Source organism: Caretta caretta, chromosome 20 (genome assembly GCF_965140235.1).
Source record: "Caretta caretta isolate rCarCar2 chromosome 20, rCarCar1.hap1, whole genome shotgun sequence".
NCBI lineage: Eukaryota > Metazoa > Chordata > Testudines > Cheloniidae > Caretta > Caretta caretta.
The window spans coordinates 7,676,657-7,695,727 of record NC_134225.1 but is presented as its reverse complement, the minus strand read 5'-3'; the positions used below and the strand labels follow the sequence as shown (position 1 = coordinate 7,695,727).

General features: G+C 46.6%; 1 long non-coding RNA gene across 1 annotated transcript; it reads left to right on the top strand.

Annotated features, from left to right (window-relative positions):
* The first annotated feature begins 130 nt into the window (after positions 1-130).
* On the top strand, positions 131-2,790 carry LOC142069727 (uncharacterized). Its single transcript, XR_012665664.1, has 4 exons — positions 131-260; positions 542-644; positions 1,753-1,818; positions 2,652-2,790. It is a non-coding gene; the product is annotated as an uncharacterized LOC142069727 (long non-coding RNA).
* The last annotated feature ends 16,281 nt before the right edge of the window (positions 2,791-19,071 follow it).

Genomic DNA, 19,071 nt, shown 5'->3' with positions numbered 1-19,071 from the left:
TACATCCAGATGAATCCCTTTTTATCCCGGAATAGATGAGCAGTCAAGCAGATGAGTTCCCTTTGAATGACCAAAGCACTCAGTAGGGAACAATTAAATGGTGTGACACGCTTCCTTTTTTTCAGGAATGCAGAGCTACGTTTCACCTCTGTGTCCCGTTTTTGGGACTGAAGAGGCTCCAAACTGCCGTGAATGAACACCTTGATGGCACAGCCGAGCTGAAGCCTGAAGAGCTCCAGGTGGACATTTGCAGACACCTTGTGAGTGAGCTGTTGAAGTGTCTGAGATTCTTGACTGGAGTGGTATGTGGTGGTGTAGAGGTGTGGGGGGGATGTGTGATGGGTAATGGAAATAGCGGTCAGAGTGGGATATATGACTGAGGGTGATGGGAAATGTAAATCTGCCACAGATCCCCATTTTTCCCACGTCCACCCAGTCACCTGTTCTTTCTCTGATTTATCTGTGGCTCGTAAAAGCATGTGCTGGCAGTCAAAGGGCACTTCTAGCCAGAGAGAGCTCATGTGTCCTTGATTTCCTCTAGGCCAAAGAGAATGCCGAGCTGCTGGAGAACTTGTACAAAAGCACCATCATGTACTTCTTTAGCAGATGGGAAGAGATCCGGGCAGTTGCAGTCAAGTTAGCTGGTGAGAGATGATGCCCAGTGTCCCTTTTGGTATTCCCATTGAGGGAGAGAGAAAAAAATCCCACTGTGCAGCACTGAGCTGCCATTAATCTCTCTATGCCTCAGCTTCCCATACATAAATGGGGATGTTAATATCCCTACCTCTCCAGTGTGGTGGTCGGAGGAAATCATGACTTGCTATAAAGTGCTTTGGGATTGTTGCAGGGAAAGCACGGTGCAGTCATTTAGTAGTAGAGGCTGGGACACTGTCTCATAGGGCATGTTTACACTTGGAGCTGGGGGGCTAATTCCCAGCTTGATGAAACATACCCGCACTAGCCCTGAGTGCTAAAAATAGAGAGTAGCTGCGATGGCAGGAGCAGGAGGAAGTTTAACCACCCCAAGTATGATCCCATCCAAACCCCAAAGTCGATTCTCAAGGTGGCTAGCTCCTCCCACTGCTCGTGCTGCTTTTGCTACATTCTAATTTTAGCATGCGAGCGCTGTCCGAGGTAGTGTGGGCCTGTCCCATTGAACTGGGAGTGATCCCCCTTGCTCAAAGTGCAGACCCACCCACAGTGTTGCTCAGTGCTCTTCACTACGACTTCATCATTGGGAGGCATGCAGCCCACCTGCCCTCAGCACCTGCTCTTTCAGGTTCCTGGCCACACCACCTTGTCAAGGAGGCAAAAGGTTCCTCCGCTTTGGCCCTGTGCCCTCTTCTCCCAAGCATACCCAGGTGAGACAGGCAGGCATTGTGGCCTAAGTCCCACCTGTCAGTCACCTTGTGGGATCCCTGCTTAGAACTCGCTTATTCCTGGCCCCAGGCCTTTGCTCAGACCACTAGACCAAGACACTAGCGTAGTATGTCTCCAATAACTGACAGCAGTGGCAAGAGGAACACAGACTCTTTAAAGCAAATGGGTTTTGTGTAAACATTCTTAAAAAAAAAAGTCTTTCTCATTCTCTTCAGTGTGGACTCTAAACTGCACTAGCATCCTCTTGCCCACAGCTCACCCTTAGGTCCACAGTAGGAGAGGCCAAAGACCTGTCTAGGGGCTGCTAATATCACTTTGCACTCAACAAGGGAAGGTTTTATTGTTGTTGTTTGTTTTCCATTGTGTATTTAGGCATCATCCTGGAACACACAGACAGGCAGCGTATGAAATGGCCGAACCTGGACCATCTGCTGATGTGTAAGTAATAAATACAGCTGAAGTTCTGCTCATCCGTGAGTTCTAAAGGAATTTAGCTGACAAGCAGCAGTAACCGATACCACTGGTGCAAAGTGCATCAGCCACACATGCAAGGACAAATTCAGTCTTGCCCAGTAGAAAGTCAGCTTTAATTTCCCCTGAAGGAGGCAGCTGCAGGGGGTGTGATGTGAGTCCGTGCATCTCCTGGTTGTCCTGGCAAGGCCCCCTCCGCAGCCAGTGCTATCCACTCTTTGGGCGTTATTGGCTCTCTGTGGACTGCCCAGGTGAGGAGAAATTGTAGCCACTTTCTGCTCCCCCAAATTTCCCACCAGCAATTTTTCTTCCAGTAGGTGCCCTGCATCCTGCACAAACCAGCTTGGACCTGGTCTCTGTTCAATTCCAGGGTTATTGGAGCTCAGACCGTGGCTCCTGAATAGAGATGGAAAATAAACTTAAAAGTGGAAGCTATTGAAACAATGGACCTTCTTCCATTTACAGCAGAGTGGATGACTTTCTGGTCGAGTCAGGGCCTCCCCACTTGTTGGGAGCATGGAAGGGAGCCAATGGAGGAACCTAAAGCTTTCTTTGTATTGGAGAGCTTCTGTAGCGTGGTATTCAGAGATAGTAAGTCTCCAGCTAGTTCAGGCACAGGTGACAATATGAAAAGTGAGGCAGATTCATCTCTCATGTATTTTCCATCCCAATAGAAGGACTGAGCCCAGTTTCACATTTTACAATGTGATCATTCAGCTCTGGTAGTTCAAGATTCTGTGATCACGCTTAGCTGTGATTTGACAGTCTGTACACTAGCATGTTGTCCTCTGTCATTTCAGCTCTCCAGTTCCTCAAGAAAGACCCAAGTCCCTCTGTCCAGCTGGTGGCAACTGAGGTCCTAAATGACATCTGTCCTGGCCGAGTGCTTGGGGAATGAAGCGGGAGAGAAACAGAAGAAGGCGCTCCAGTAGTATAACGGCCGTACCGTCAATCAAACGTTAACCCCACCCTTGGCCCTCGTAAGCCTTGCCCACCGGTCACTGGAAGTCCCAAGCCATGAGGTATTACTTCCAGGGTCAAGGCAGACAAATGATCGGAAGCAATGTGTGTCATGTGACCCCTATAAGAACTCCTCCCATTGTCCTCTACCAATCGGGATGGGTTTCGCCCTGATAGGAACGCCCCAAGAGAAGATTTGACCAATCAGCGGGAGTTCCGGGGCAGGATGACCTGTCTGGAAGTGGTTCGTGTGACCCCTCTAAGAATACCTCCCACCACCGTCTACCAATCAGTAGGGGTTTGAGCCACTGGGGACCACCCCGAGAGGAGGTTTGACCAATCATGGGGAGTTCCGGGGTGGGGTGATCTGTCTGGAAGTGGTTTGTGTGACCCCTCTAAGAATACCTCCCACCACCGTCTACTAATCAGGAGGGGTTTGAGCCACTGGGGACCACCCCGAGAGGAGGTTTGACCAATCATGGGGAGTTCCGGGGTGGGGTGATCTGTCTGGAAGTGGTTTGTGTGACCCCTCTAAGAATTCCTCCCACCGCCCTCTACCAATCAGGAGGGGTTTCAGCCACTGGGGACCACCCCGAGAGGAGATTTGACCAACTGGGGGGAGTTCCAGGGTTGGGTGACCCGTCCGGAAGTGCTTCGTGTGACCCCTCTAAGAACTCCTCCCACCACCTTCTACCAATCGCGATGGGTTTCGGCTGCAGAGGACCGCCCCGAGAAGAGATTTGACCAAAATGGGGCAGGTTCTCGGATTGGGTGAACCGTCCAGAAGAGGGTCTTGTGACCCCTCTAAGAACTCCTCCCAATGCCCTCTGCCAATCAGAGTGCAGCACCATCACCCCATAAGTCCCAGCGCTGGGCAGAGGAAGCCATCTCTCACCAAGAAGACATGTTTTAGAAATTGTGGAAAGGCTGAGAGGAAACATGGACTCCTTTACCACCCCCGTGAGACCTTCAGATTTTGTTTTAGCTCTGAGGACCTTTGGAGTTGTGTGGAGAAAGCGCTACGGCAGTGACAGTTCCGAGGAGGGCCCTTTGACTCAACCGTTGATGGATACGTCGGAACCCGACCCCAAAATCCAAACCTTTGTGAGGCATCCCAATGAGTGTGACAGCCTCTCATTGTCCATGCCCTAAAGTTGGAAGGCGATTGTGGCTTGGGGGAGTCACAAGGTGAACGGGAAAGACGGCGCTCAGGTAAATGAATGATTAAGAAGCGACGGTCGATCATGGGGGTGTAATGGGGTTAGGAATCGACCTGGCATTGCATAAATGTAAATACAGGCAGTGGGGTGCTTACACTGTTTTTTGTCTGAAAATCTCTCAACAGCTCGACGATGCCTTTCTAGAGGCCTTTGAGAAGTTACACATCGGTAGCCCTGTGGGAGTAAATCCATCGCGCATCAGCTGTTTTTGCTCCTGTCTGAGACCCAGATCTCAAGAGGAAAATCCAGAAAAGGACAAAAATGGAAGAATGAACCAGCTCAGACTCCCTCATGGTAGGGATCATGGCCTCCTTTGTTTCAGGCGGCTGTAAAAGATTGTGTTAAACCAGGCGATTAATAAAACTTATTTAAATGTGCCAGAATGAACGTGTCCCCCTCCATACTTATGTTCGTAAAAGACGGTCCCAGGAACAGCCATGTCTCCACAGACGGCTCTGTTAAAGAAAATCTGTTAAACCCCCAGGAAATTTGGGAGCTTTGACAGGGTCAATCTTCTTTTTCAAGTGGCCAAAAAGCATCATAAAACTTTAAATAGAAGACAGGTCAGAGCTTGGCTTTCACACCAGGATGCTTACGCTTTACACAAACCAGCTCAAATACGTTTTAAAAGAACCAGGACCGTTGTTTCAGATGTGGACGCGCAATGGCAGGCAGATTTGGTCCGTATGCACCGCTTCTCCAAACACAACAGCGGTTTTAAATACATCTTAACAGTGATAGACATTCTATCCAAATATGCCTGGGCCTTAGGCCTAAAAGACAAGATGAGCGGTGAGGAATCCAAGGCCTTGAAAGCTATTTTTAGCCAAGGTCACGTGCCTCAAAAATGACAAACTAATCGGTGGAAAGAATTTTGAAACAAACCTTTTAGCAGATTGTTGAAACGGCACAGTGTTAACGCTTTTTGTTATTGATAATGAAGTCAAAGCAGGGGTTGTGGAGCCATTTTAACAGAACTTGAAAAAGATGTGGAGGATGTGGCGATATTTTACAGCCCATAACGCCTTTCGCCACATTGACCTGTTACCTGACTTTATGAAGAGTTACAACCAGAGCTTTTACAGAACTCTACGTACCAGACCTGCTGATGTTAACCCTTCCAATTCTCTGAAGATATGGAAACCGGTTGATAGAGACGGTTTTAAAATAAAACCGGTTGTTGCCCCTTTTAGAAAAGGCGACCACGTGAGACTATCTAAAACCAAAGGAGCTTTTGAAAAAGGTTGTGAACAGACGTTTACCAATGAGATATTTATAGTGGATGAAGCCTTAACCAGGAGCCCGAGACCTGTATACCGATTAAAAGATTACGAGGGTGAGACAGTTACTGGATCTTTTTACCCTGAAGATTTACAGAAAGTAAACCCCAAACAAGACAAGATTTGCAGGATCGAAAAAGTTCTAGCGGAGAAAGGAAAAGGGAGAAAAAAGCAGCTACTGGTGAAATGGTTTGCGGGGGGCGGGGGATAAGTTTATCAGCTGCGTGGAAGCTTCTCAATTCTGACGTTTAGACACAAACAAACAAAAAGATTCCTCCTGCAAAGACTGAGGGAGCGAAAAATGAGTGACGGCGGGTTTTACATGACTTTGCCCAGCAATGCCAGCTCTGCAGTTTTTCCTCAAAACACCAGCTCGAACTTTACAATACAGCTAATTAAGCCCTTGGATCTCCCGGGTGCCTGGGAGGTGGGGTTAGTGGAAATACAACACCCGCACAGCTGGAACGCTATCAACGAGGACACCCCTTTTGAAATCACCTTTGAAGATATGGCATAGAGTTTTATCCTACGACGAGGTTATTACTTGTCCATACCCAAATGATTGGATCATATGAACAATACCGTGGCTCGTCATCCCCCACCACCTGAGGTGGTCATGAACGATGACCCTGTGGGTAGAAAAGTTAGCCTTAAATCCGCTGATTTTACTTTTATGTTTTCTACCAGCAGGGAGCTAGCTAACATTCTAGGTTTGGGCCCCAAGCGCAGCGTCCAAAAATTCCCCTTCTGGACAGACATCACAGGGGGAGTTAATTCCCTGTATCTGCACACAGATATTGTAGAACACCAGTTTGTGAGGGACATTTCTGTTCCCCTGTTACACTGTGTCCCTGTCTGAGGAAGGAACAATGAGTTTGTCACCATCACCTACGATAAACCTCATCACGTTCCTGTCAGAAAACACCACATGGATACCATTACCATTGAAATAAAGACAGATCAGAACAGATACGTCTCATTTGTTGAACGGAGTGGATGTGAAAATTTAAACTGACGCGCAGATAAGACGCTTTCTGTTTAATGGGCAGTGCAGCCGAAGGCTTTAAATTGCGCATTGTATCAGCATCGCTTTTTGTGAAGAAAGTACGGGTGGCCCTGAGCGTTCGTCTGGGGCACGCGGAGTCCCTGCTTACCACAAATGCTAAATATCCCGTGGACCGTGTGGGAATGAAAGTGTTTAGCATCCCCGTGGGCAGCAGGGTCAATAACCAGGAGAACCTGTTTTTTGGGACAGTTACCCAAAATGCTTGTCCTAGGGTTTGTCTTATGCCTTGAGTGGAAGTTACACTAAAAATCCCTTTCATTTTAAACATTATGATATGAATTTTGTGGCCTTGTATGTGGATGGTGAACAGATACCAACCAAGCCTCTGCAACCAGACTTCGAGGCAGGATGCTGCGTGAGAGAATACATGAATCTGGTAGAGACACTGGTAAACACATGACAAATGGTTCTCTGTTAATCGACCGTGAGGAGTTTCCACAGGGTTACACCTTGTTTGCCTTTGACCTGTCTCCCGACCAGGAATGCACCGATGACTATTCCCTGATTAAAACCGGGAACCTGAGAGCAGAAATACGTTTTGGGAAGGCTTTAACCATCACCATCAATCTGATCGTGCATGGGGTTTTTGACAACATCATAGAGAGAAATCAGAGGAGAGACGTTCTGCTTGACCATATGTGAACATGGACACCGTGCAGCTCTCGTGTGTCTTATCAAGGTGCCTTACACAAAAAAGAATTTCTTAGATGTGTTCCCTTGTGATTTGGCTCCCTGGCGACAAGCTGTCTCAGAGACCCCTAGGTTTGTATCGCACATCCACACAACCAACCTGGTGAACACTGGCTTGCCTTGTGTCTGGCGGAGCGTAACCGTGGAGAGTTTTTAGACACATACGGGCACCCCCCGAAGAGCATGCTTTTTCCTAAAAGCATTATGAAATGTTTAAACAAAAATGCCACAAGCATTGTGTTTCACAACAGACAATTACAAGACCCCCGCTCTGTCGCCTGCGGCTATCACTGAGTGTTTTTCTTACATCATCAGAGCAAGGGTTTATCTTTTGACTGGATTTTAAAATTGTAATCTAACGACTTAGTGCAAAACGACCGGATGGAGATGAATTTTGTAAAAAATACATTTAAATTCTTGGGCATGCCTAGCCTTGCTCAAAATGTGTTTCAACAAGCCCAGACATGTGTATCTTGCAATGCTTTTTATAGCCATGTTATCCAATATTCTCAGGCATAACAGACAATGTTTTGTTTGGCATTATCCAACACATTTTTTTATAAAGTAACTTTTCCCACAGTTGCTAGGCCCTGCGAGAATTGCAGAAAAGGGGTGTTTCCACCTCGTATCCATTCTAAAATCCGTAGGGCAGGGTTTTAAAGCCTTCTCCTAGGACCCTCTAGTTGTAAATGACTTTCTGTGTTTTCTTAAGGGTTTTGGTCTCTATTTACCACTGATTTTTGCTCCTTACGATAGAGGGCTGCTGCACCTCTCTCTTTTTTGAGGTGTTTTCTCGCAGGCCCGTGCAATAGTCCAGGACTAGATCTTTCAAACTGTCAAAGTTGATCTTTTGACAGTTTGCCAAGTTCAGGGTAATACCTTTGACTTTCATACAGGCCTTTCCTCCCGACAGCTTATACCCGTATGTTTTCATAGAATCATAGAATCATAAAATATCAGGGTTGGAAGGGACCCCTGAAGGTCATCTAGTCCAACCCCCTGCTCGAAGCAGGACCAATTCCCAGTTAAATCATCCCAGCCAGGGCTTTGTCAAGCCTGACCTTCAAAACCTCTAAGGAAGGAGATTTTTCGGGCCTGCCGACACAAACTCGCTGATGTGTTGATCTGGCGGGATCTCGATCGTGAGGGAATTTAGAAAGAGTTTAGCGATTTGGCGTTTAGCGGGGTTAAACCTGATCTCGCGTTGGCACAAACGCACGCCTTCTTTCTGGTAGAAATCGTTCATGTACTTATTTTGTTTTTCTTCGTCTGTGCACCAGCTGGGATACCCTGAAGCCTCTTGTTTCTGGCGGAGGTGTCATTTGATGTACTCTGAAAAGAGTTCATCAGATTTTTCATTAAAAAGCCAGATTTCATATATTTTTGCCACCGCGTACCCCTTCGTTATGGCCGCGTTCAATTCCACCATGCACCAAGTCCCCAGGATGGCCCTCTCCTTGTCAGTATGGATGCACATCTCCCGCTGCTCGGTTTCCGCACAGGTTCGGCATAGCGGGAACATAAGCTTGCCACCCACTCTGACAGGTAAGAATGGGAAAAAGAAGCCTTGTTTGGGGTACACTTTAAGTTTTGCAATTCCAAAATAATTTGCAAGGGGTCCAAATTTGTCATAAACTATTTCGGGGTGTCCGATAGGGTATTCTTTGGTTTTCTTTACAAAAGGGTAGAAGCTGCTAAAATCATAATAGTGGATTTCTTCCCCGGAGTTAAGTTTGTAATATAGACAGATAGCGTTTGTCCTCCCCCCAAAAAGAGCATCCCTAGGCACGAGAGGCTAGGGCAACTGGGCTCATTTTAAATACCTGCAAGCTCCCTGTTTGTTTCTTTCATCACTTCCCACTCTTGCTCCCAAAGAGTCCTCACTACAAAACCAAGTTATTTCAGATAGTCGGGTCTTGAGATGCGTCTTGTAATAAAGAAACCCAAAAGTTGTCCCCGTCATAGCGTTTTGTGCTTTTTCACAATGACAGGTGGCACAACCGTGGAAAAGAACACCCATTAAACTCTAAGGCTGTGTGTACCCTGTCAACACTGGCATAACCCTCTGAAGAGTAGGAGCCTACCTGTAGTTCCCCACCCTGTAAAGCATGCCCTATTTGTATAGTTTCTTGGTGAGAGGTATACAACAGCCACTGAATAGATGGGGTCGAATATCTTTTTCTGCCTGTGATCATTGTCTGGAGGGAGAAAAGCTACCGTGTTCGGCTCCAAAAACATAAACCTGTACATAGCCATGCAGGCAGATGCAGTGTTATGTACCAGAATGGATCTATACACAGTTTTATCTCAGTGAATTTACCAGGTTCTCTCTCTACTAGATCTCCCTTCTCCATCATTTTCATAATCTCTTTTCTGTATAGGATACAAAGCTGTCTCAAAATTTTGACATCCTGCTGACAGTAATACGTGAGCTCTTTCTGCAAGTCAAACGTCTCCTACCTGTGGGCCTGCTACCAGTCGAGAAACTCTGCTTTTTCCCTGGGCATCATGCTTTCTACACCATAGTGCTCCACACCGGGCATAGGCCCCACGTCATTTTGATTTTCTAAAGTGTTCAAAAAATGTGGAAAATACCCTTTGCACCCTTCAAACCCCATCACCTGCGGGAGCTAACCAAGCTTCATGGGCAAAAAGTTTAAAGAGTCTATAAAACGAATGCCCAGGGCCTTAACTTCCACACACATTAGTTTACTACCCCGAGTGATCAGTTCTAGGCACATCTTTTCCTTCAGTAACTGTCTAATGATGAAGTATGCATCGTAACCTTTGGAATTGTGTGCCTGGAACGTGTAGACCCGGAACTCTTTGCCAATCAAGGTCTGAACAAACATAGAAAGACACTCATCACCCTTAAATTCCCAGGACTTTTCCGGCTTGAGGGACATAGCAAAAATGTAATTGGGAGTGTGCAACCCAGTCTCCTGTGTGTATTCGGAATCATAACAAATACACTTTTCTGAGGATTCGGGCTTTCTAAGGCTGTCCATAAAACCGAGGTGACCGTCTACATCCCCAGCGATCAAACCCTGACCCTGCTTACAGGGCCTCCCTTTACACCTGTGCCGCTTGTCCACGTAAGACTGACCCTTATCGCACAACGTTTTAGACAGGCATTCAGCTTGTTCTGTCGATGCCCAGTCGATGTGTCTGTCTAAACGCTCTCTGGACTGACAATACAGTCTACAGCGAGGACACCTCAGCTGCACGTCCACGCTGTCTGAGCAGGTTACGCTCAAGCAGAGGCAGCAGCTGTACCTGCGAGAGTGGCCGTGACTGTGCACCGTGGGGCAAAACTCACCAAAATTTTTTGCTCCGAACAACGTTTTCACAACCCCATAGTAATGCTCATCGTGCAACAGGATGAAATAAGTCTTGGGGTAAACTGCCCCCCCGCCCGTTTAAAAAAAGCCCCTTTCGCCGCATACAGCACCACCTGTGTGTTGACTCCTAAATGCTGTTCAGACATTGCTACGACACTGAGCATAATCTTTTTTTGATCTGACCAGCCCAGTTTCTCATGCAACTTTCTCGCCCCCACTAACGATTCTGCATCCGTAGGTTTATGGTCGGACATGACGGCCAAGAGCCCACGCGCAAAACACTGATAGGTAGCCGTGTAAGTCAGGTCTACTAAACATTGTCTCTTTTTTATGGATGATTTGACTACTGAGGATAGAATTTAAAACTCTACGAGCGGCCCCCACCCCTGTTTTTTTAAAACTGTCCCAACGAGGTGCAATGTCCCATTGACATGCAACTCTATTGCTCTGTGGCAGCTTTGAGGTCTGATTGAAGAAATCCTCAGCAGACAGCTCATCCCTAGTTCTTCAGACCGAAAACAACGGGTTAGTTCAATTACGGCTCTCTAAATGTAACTGAACATAATCATCAGGGCCTACCCTACCATTAACGTCATCGAGAACTAACTGTATCCCCCTGTGTATGGCTTCAACAACCTGCTGAGCTGAATTTATTCGCTCAAGATTGACAAAATGAAATTCCTCACAATACACCAACCCCCCAAATCTAGGTAATGCACGTTGCAAACTTCTCACTCTCTCCATACACACCTCTGCATTTTCAGGGTTACTTGGGGGTTCCTCTACGGGACCATCTACATCAGATGCTATTTGAGAGTCAGACTCTGAGGCATCTCCGTGAGGGTCATCGGGAGGAAATGGGGACCCATCATTCTAGAGAGCCCTCTGGGGAATTTTCTAAACCAGACTCTGTGTGAGAGTCTGATTCCACCTCCCCATTTTCAGACATTCCAGTTTGAGAGCCTCCAGTCGAGGGCATCTCTTTTTGTCCCCCCTCCCCATTACCTCTTTAGCCCTTTTTAACATTTTTACAGCGACCCTGGCCTGGAACTTTTTGGCAGCCATTTGTTTGTCCACCAAGCGCTGTCCCCCCTTTTGTTTACACCTGAGCTGATGTGTATCCTTGAGGGTGCCCCTTTTACCCAGGCCCCTTTCCACAACTAGTCACGCCTGCGCAGAGCCAAAAATTAAAGTATTTTTCAAAAAGTCACCCACCAAAGCTTTTGCTTTGTTGATGTGCTTTCCAGCCCTCCTTTCTTTTAGACCCCCTGAAGATACACCGTTCACCGGTATTCTGAACGAAGCATCATATTTTCCCCAAACCTTTTTAGAATGCCGTTCTTTTAGAACCCCCGAGGATACAGCCTCCCTCAGTCTTCTGAACGAAGCATCGTAGGTGGGTGTTTTCACTCATGGTTTTCTCAGGGCTTGGTGTGGAGGTGGCCGCTGAGGAACTGGAGTTGTGTTTGCGTGGTTGGTTTTTACCAGAGTCTTTTGTTTTGTCCTTGGCTTTGACGTATTTGAGGTTTGGACTGCCCTGATGCTTCATCTGCACTCTTGTGCTGTTTTGAGTTGTTAAAGGTCTCAAAGCAGATTTCTGGTTCTTTGGCTGGTCTGGTGGAGGTGTCCCTGTAGCTCTGACTACAGCATTGTCAGGAGAACTGCACATTCCCGATTAGGGGGGAAGGAACATATTACAAAACTTAACTTTACCATCTTTCTCACCCACACCGATGTATTTACTTAAAATACAAAACCTCATAACCTCCCAAACACAGTAGGGTGTTTTTCTATTTAAAAAGTCAGAGCTTTAAAATAAAATAATCCATTTCAGGCTGTATAACAAACAGGAGTTTTGAGTTTATTTCTACCACTTTAAAACAAAAAACAACAAACCCGCAAACATTTTTTTAAATGCACCTCATTTTGCAAAATAAAAACCAAACTGCTTTTAAAATCAACTTTTAAAATCCAGTTTAAAACACATTTTGCACATTAAAAAAGCACCCTGTTAATTTGAAACACACCATTACCATCAGTTTGCAGCCATATACTTAAAAAAAAAACCACCTATGTTTTTTTACACAGAGAGAGAGAGAGAGAGAGAGTTTAAAACACAGTTTGCAACAAAATACTTTTCAATAAACCCACATGCATTTAAAAGCCAATTGCAGAAAGTTACGCCCACCCCACCCCACCCCCATATGTGTTTGGGCCTTTGGATTAAAGAAGAAGCAAAAATGTTAGTTAGTATTACCCCCAAATCTCTATCCAACCTGTGTAATACCTGAAGTTATTAAGCGAAACTACAGTTAAATTGATTTTTACCTTGGCCCAGTGATGAAATGCAGTTCAAAGTGATTGGTTCCATGCTAAACAGATCACACTGCAAGAAACATAGGCACCATTATTTACTAAGACAGCATGGCCAACGAGTGATAAAATAGAATATATATTTTCAGAGTTAAAAACAGGGAGCATGGCTCCTTTTGCAGTCCAGCAGCCATTCAAGAGAGTTTCTGTTGAAAGAGTCTCCAAAATACATGAGGTTTTTACACCATCCTAAGCCTTTGTTTCAAACAGACTTCAAAATAGGAGCTAGCAGGTTGATTTGATCGCTACAACTCTCAAATAATAGCTACTTAAGGACGTTAGGCACCCCTCCCTAACATTCCCTTTTGTGATCTGGGGTGGGGGAATTTGTTATACCAATAAAATAAAAACCAGCAGGATCTTATTAAAAGGGAAAAGGCAAAATGCCACATTTATTGTGCATACAGAAAGAATCATAGTAAGCAGTTAGTTATAGCTATAACATTCCATTCAATTTCATATTTATTCACACATTCATTCATACACACACACACACACACACACACACAGAGGTTCTGCAAGGTTGTTATCATAGTTACCAGCCTTAGAGTTGCTCATGCCAAGCCACTGGCCAGGTGGCCTGGACACGAGGAGGGAGCAGGGCCTTGTCAGATGCACATCTGACGCGCCTGGAAGTTGGTTTGCAGAATCAGACCCCAAAGTTTTCCGTTTCTAGAGTCCATTTTTATAGGAATTTATTCCTATGCCAGCCTATGGGAATTGCTTCATCATGCTGTTGCTGAATCAATCAGCAGATGGCACATTCCTGACGGCTCCGTCTTGTTCTTCGGTTCTCCCATCCTTGAGGCTGTTGGGTGGATTCCAGTCTGCCCTCCGGGGGTCCTCTGGTTGACGCCTTCTTTGGCCGACGGACACTGGATTCTTAGGCTGGCACCTCCCTGATCATTCAGTTATTATCCACACCAAGCATCCATCCACATACATCCTCTATCTCTATTTTAAAGCACAATTGTTAACAAAGCCAGATAAATACAACAAAAGGGCGGGGAGTCTCTGTGTGCTGTTTCTGTTGTTACAAAGTGTTGCTTTGAGAACAGACTCTGTCTAGGATGTACTAACACAATTAGCAGCTTGCAACTTTCACACGGAGAGGGAGAGAAACAGTACCAAAACCCAAGAGACCTCTTAATTAGTAATAGCCTGGAATTTAAACTATGGGGAATCAAACTCATTTGTGATTTTAATACAGAACTTCTTTAGTATGATCCAACAAATTAAGCTGTCTGCACAACCGAGCTGCTTTTGACCACATTTTTTTCCTTTTAGTTAAAATACATTTTTCTGTAGGGCCTTCTTACAGTATTAAACAGTAAATCGCCAATCCATAATGTAACTGTACCCATTTCCAAGTGGGGACCCTTTGCAGATCTCAGTAAATGTCTTTGGGGCTTGTTTTTTAAACATGTTTCTTTCATGCTTAAAGTTTCGGGGGGGGGGGGGGGTTGAAATAAAATGGTTGTATCACAACCATAATAAGCACCCACAGCTTTTAAAAATTTGTCTTTTGAGCAAATGATTGTTCTAAAGCATGGTGAAGATTTGTGAACCCTTCAAACATTTCAGTTTTGGGTTAGACCCGTGTGTGTGTGTGTGTGGTGGGATTTTTTGGTTGGTTGTTTTGGTTTTTTTGGGTAAATATAGTATTTTAAACTTTTAATGGCTTTGAATTGCTAGAAAGAGTGACCCATAGCATTCAAACAACTCCTGGGTCATATTTAAACTGTCCAGTAGAGTTCTGCCAGTTCCTGGGTCATTTTCACTGTCCAATAGTGCTCTACCAACTCCAGGGATTATATTTAAACTGCCCAATAGCATCTGCGAATTCCTGAGGTTTTATTTCATTTCATATTTATCCGAACTCACCCACCCACCTCCCTTACTATGGGTGCACACCCATCAAATTTATCCCTCTAGCAACAAGGGTAAGTAATCACAGTTACCTTCGCTAGTCAGTGGGGGTGTGGTTAAAACCATTCAGTTCAACAGGATGAGTCAACTCTATTGTACTCAAACACATGTCTGAACCATCCCTGTTTTGTTTTCGTGTTGTAAGCAGAGGCAGGATGAGCTCTACCCTGACATCTGGTGGTGAGTTGTGGAAAAGGACTTCAGCAGCTGATCTCGTTTGCACAGGACACTCACCCCACCTAGCCTGAGCCCACAGGAGCCCAAATGGTCACTTTGGCTGCTGTGGGATCCCCAGTTTCTCTGTTATTGGGGCAGGAAGAATAAAGTGCTGTTATCCTGATTATGTGAATCAAGGACAGTGGAACTGTCCTTGGCCTTTTATGACGGAGGGACTCGCCATCAACTAAGTAGCACTCGCTAGGCAAGGGACAAGGATTCCAAAACCCAGTGAATTGAGAGAGTTTGGAGGTTTGTGCCTAGTGATGTGAGCCCCCTTCTGAGGGCCCCAAACACCAATTGCACTTTCTCTCCATGGTGTAATGTCAGAGGTAATTTTGATTCTATTAGGAGTTTGGTTACAGACTGCAGAGCTGACGTCACTTTGGGTTCATGGTGTCCCAGCTCTGAGGCCCCCCTACTACTTAACACAGTGTTCAGTGATTTCAACTTGTCATAGGGGAGCTTCAGTGCCCCGCTGGTGTATTGTGTTACTGGGAGGGAACTCCTAGATACTGAATCCAGCCCCTGTTGTGGCCAACTCTGATGGGCAGAAGGGTTACACTGTAAACACATTTTTAGGATTTGTTCCCCTCCCACTTCACAGCTTTTTGCTGTAAATGGGTCTCTTTTACACAAAGACACAAGACCTAGGTTCTCACAAACCATTTTTTTTCATTTAAAAGTCATACAGCTTCTTGAAAACAAACCCAGAGGCTCCATTAAAACTTTTAGCTCACTTAAGGGCCAGAGACCTTCTAACAGAAACACAGATAATCACAAAGCCCTTTTCATTCGATTTTTTAAAATGTACAGCGACCAAGTTTTATATTGCATGTTTGTCCCTTCATCATTCTCTCAATTAATCCTTTTAGATTTCTTACAAATAGACTTTTTCTTAAGCAGGGTTCTGTCACTTTTTGTGTGGACCAGACGGTCAATGTAACGCTGTAAGCAGGCATCTTCCAGTTTGGACATTTTCTTTAAAACACGGTCAGGGTCTCCACTGAATTGCACAGCATTTCTCAAGGTCACCCCTTGCACTAAATGTTCTTGGGTTAGGCACAGACGTTGCATAACATGACCTATGGCAATAATAGTGTTCAATAAGCTTTCCAAACATAGCTCAGCACACAGGTCCCAGAGCTTGCAGTTTCTATCCATTGAAGTCCAAGTCAGACAGTCATGGTGCCATTGGGCTGGGGCATCTATGACACAGCCCTCACCATTTTCAAAAAGCTTTTCCCTAAGACAGTGATGAAGAACAGCATAAACAGCAACGCGTACAATAGTCCGCATAACATTTTTACGCTCGTGATGTGGCACTGGCTCAGCGAGTTCCATGCCAAGCCTCCTCCTAAGGTCCTCGTAGCCGTCCTCCTCGGAGTCATCTTCAACAATTTCTAGCGGCGTTGAGCAAAAACAAGGCCGGCCTGGTTCACCTTCGCTGCTTGATGCGACGCCATGCAGGGCCTCCGGATCCTCTGGACAGGCATCGTCAAGCTGTCGAGAGATTTTCAGACAAGAAACAAGCGTAAGTTCCCACTGCTTGTTTTTAGATTTACACAACCCCTGGTTCCTAACCTCATTACACCCAATCATCGACCGTCGCTTCTTAATCATTCATGTACCTGAGCTATGTCTTTTCCATTCACCTTGTCTGCCAGTGCCTCCCCCAAGCCATGATCGCCTTCCTCCTCCAGGGTGGCGGATGACGAGAGGCCACCATGCTCATCGGGGTGTCTCATGAGCTGTTGGGCTTCAGGTTCGGATTCTGGCATATCCATCAATGGCTGGGCCAAAGGAATCCCCTTGGCTTCTCTCTCATACTCTTCAGAACTGTCGCTGCTGTAGCGCTTTCTCCACACAACTCCAAAGGTCCTCGGGGCTAAAACAAAGTCTGAAGTTCTCACAGGGGTGGTAAAGGAGTCCACGTTTCCTCTCAGCCTTTCCACAATTTCTAAAACACGTCTTCTTGGTAAGAGATGGCCTCCTCTTCCCAGCGCTGGGACTTATGAGGTGATGGTTCTGCACTCTGATTGGCAGAGGACATTGGAAGGAGTCCTTAGAGGGGTCACATGACCCTCTTCTGGGTGGTTGAGCCCGTCCCAGAACCCACCCTATTTTGGTCGAATCTCCTTTTGGGGCTGTCCTCTGTGGCCAAAACCCATCACGATTGGTAGAGGGTGGTGGGAGGCGTTCTTAGAGGGGTCACACGAGCCACTTCCTGATGGGTCACCCTGCCCCAGAATTCCCCCCAATTGGGCAAATCTCCTCTCGGGGTGGTTCCCAGCGGCTGAAACCCCTGCTGATTGGTAGAGGGCAGTGGGATGAGTTCTTAGAGGGGTCACACAAACCCCGGAACTCCCCCTGATTGGTCAAATCTTCTCTCGAAGCGTTCCTGTGGGGGCAGAATCCATCCTGATCAGCAGAGGACAGTGGGAGGAGTTCTTACAGGGGTCACATGACACACCTTGCTTCCGGACATGTGTCCACCTTGACCCTGGAAGTAATACTCCCAAGAGGTGGGACTTCCAGTGACCTGTGTGCAGGGCTTACGGGGTCAAGGGGTGGGGTTAACGTTTGATTGATGGTAGGGCCCTTATACTACTCGCTCCCGCTACCCAAAATTGGAACAAAAGAGACGATAATACTGGAGAGACAGAAAGGAATGTTTGAAATGTTTTAAATTCTTGTACAGTGCTGTAAATTCTTTTCCCCAAATTAATTCAAAACATTAATTTGTATTTTTGATTTTTCTATGTTTTGTTCTTGTTTTATAACACAATACAGCAACTATAAAACTGGCCAGTATTATGCTTTTATAAATAGAATACAACAGCCATAACGGTGGCCATTCTCCTTCTGCTCAGATGCTGTAAGGGAGAGAAGGCTCAGGCCCTGTAAAGTAGGCTGGGTTGATTTTTTATGACTCCAAGTGTTTTTATTACACATCAGGACATCTAGTCATTCTGATGGACGTGCAGCCTCTGGACAAGCTCAGTGATAAGCATGTACATTACACTGCTTGCTCAGGGGTCATTACTATAGAAACAGCCAAGTACTGGCCCAGATCCTCAAATACACCTGAGGTTTAGACTCTGGGTTGTTCTAACTTATGCTGTCTTGTAACAGCCATTGCTGTGCGGGAGATTGCTGTAGCACCGGGGTCGGCAACGTTTGGCATGCAGCCCCCCAGGGTAAGCTCCCTGGCGGGCCAGGCCAGTTTGTTTACCTGTTGCGTCCACAGCTTTGGCCAATCGCGGATCCCACTGGCCGCAGTTCCCCACTGCAGGCCAACGGGGGCTGCAGGAAGCCGTGGCCAGCACATCCCTCACCCCATGCTGCTTCCCGCAGTAAAACAGAAGGTTTATTAGACGACAGGAACATGGTCTAATACAGAGCTTGTAGGTGTCGAGAACCGGACCCTTCAGCTGGGTCCATTTTGGGGGGCAGTGAGCCAGACAACCACGTCTGCCCTTCACTCCATGTCCCAGCCAGCCCAAACTGAAACTCCCTCCAGCCCCTCCTCCTCTGGGCTTTGTCCCTTTCCCCGGCCAGGAGGGCACCTGATGTCTTTGTTCTCCAACCCTTAGGTCTCACCTTGCAGGGGGGAAGGGCCCAGGCCACCAGTTGCCAGGAAACAGGGTGTCGGCCATTCTCTGTGTCCAGACCCCTGCACGCACCTGCCCTTTAGGGATCTGCAACGATCATACACCCTTACCCACCACCTAGATACTTAAGAACTGCCTAGGGGAAACCGAGGCACCCCCACACTATTCAGAGGAAACATTAAGAACAGTCCCACTTCGTCACACTGGGTATGAGATTTTGCTGTTTGTGCAGGGAGCTGGGAGCCCCAGGGCGCCCTGTTTAACCCTGGGACTTGGTGCCTCGCCAAGAGGCCCTGCAATGAGTGTTGGGCTGAAACCCAGCCAGCTTGGTTTACATCCGGCCCACAACAGCGTCGGATGGAGCGAATAGGCCAAAGTGAAAGCAGAGCCTCTCCCCAAGCCTCTGGGAAAGACTGACCTGCCTTGCGGGGCGGGTGCGCAATTCCTAGCTTCTCCCTCCCTCCCGCCTGCTGTTAACGGAGGCAAACAGAGACGGCAATAAACCCCTCTGGTAGGAACGAGCCTGTGCCG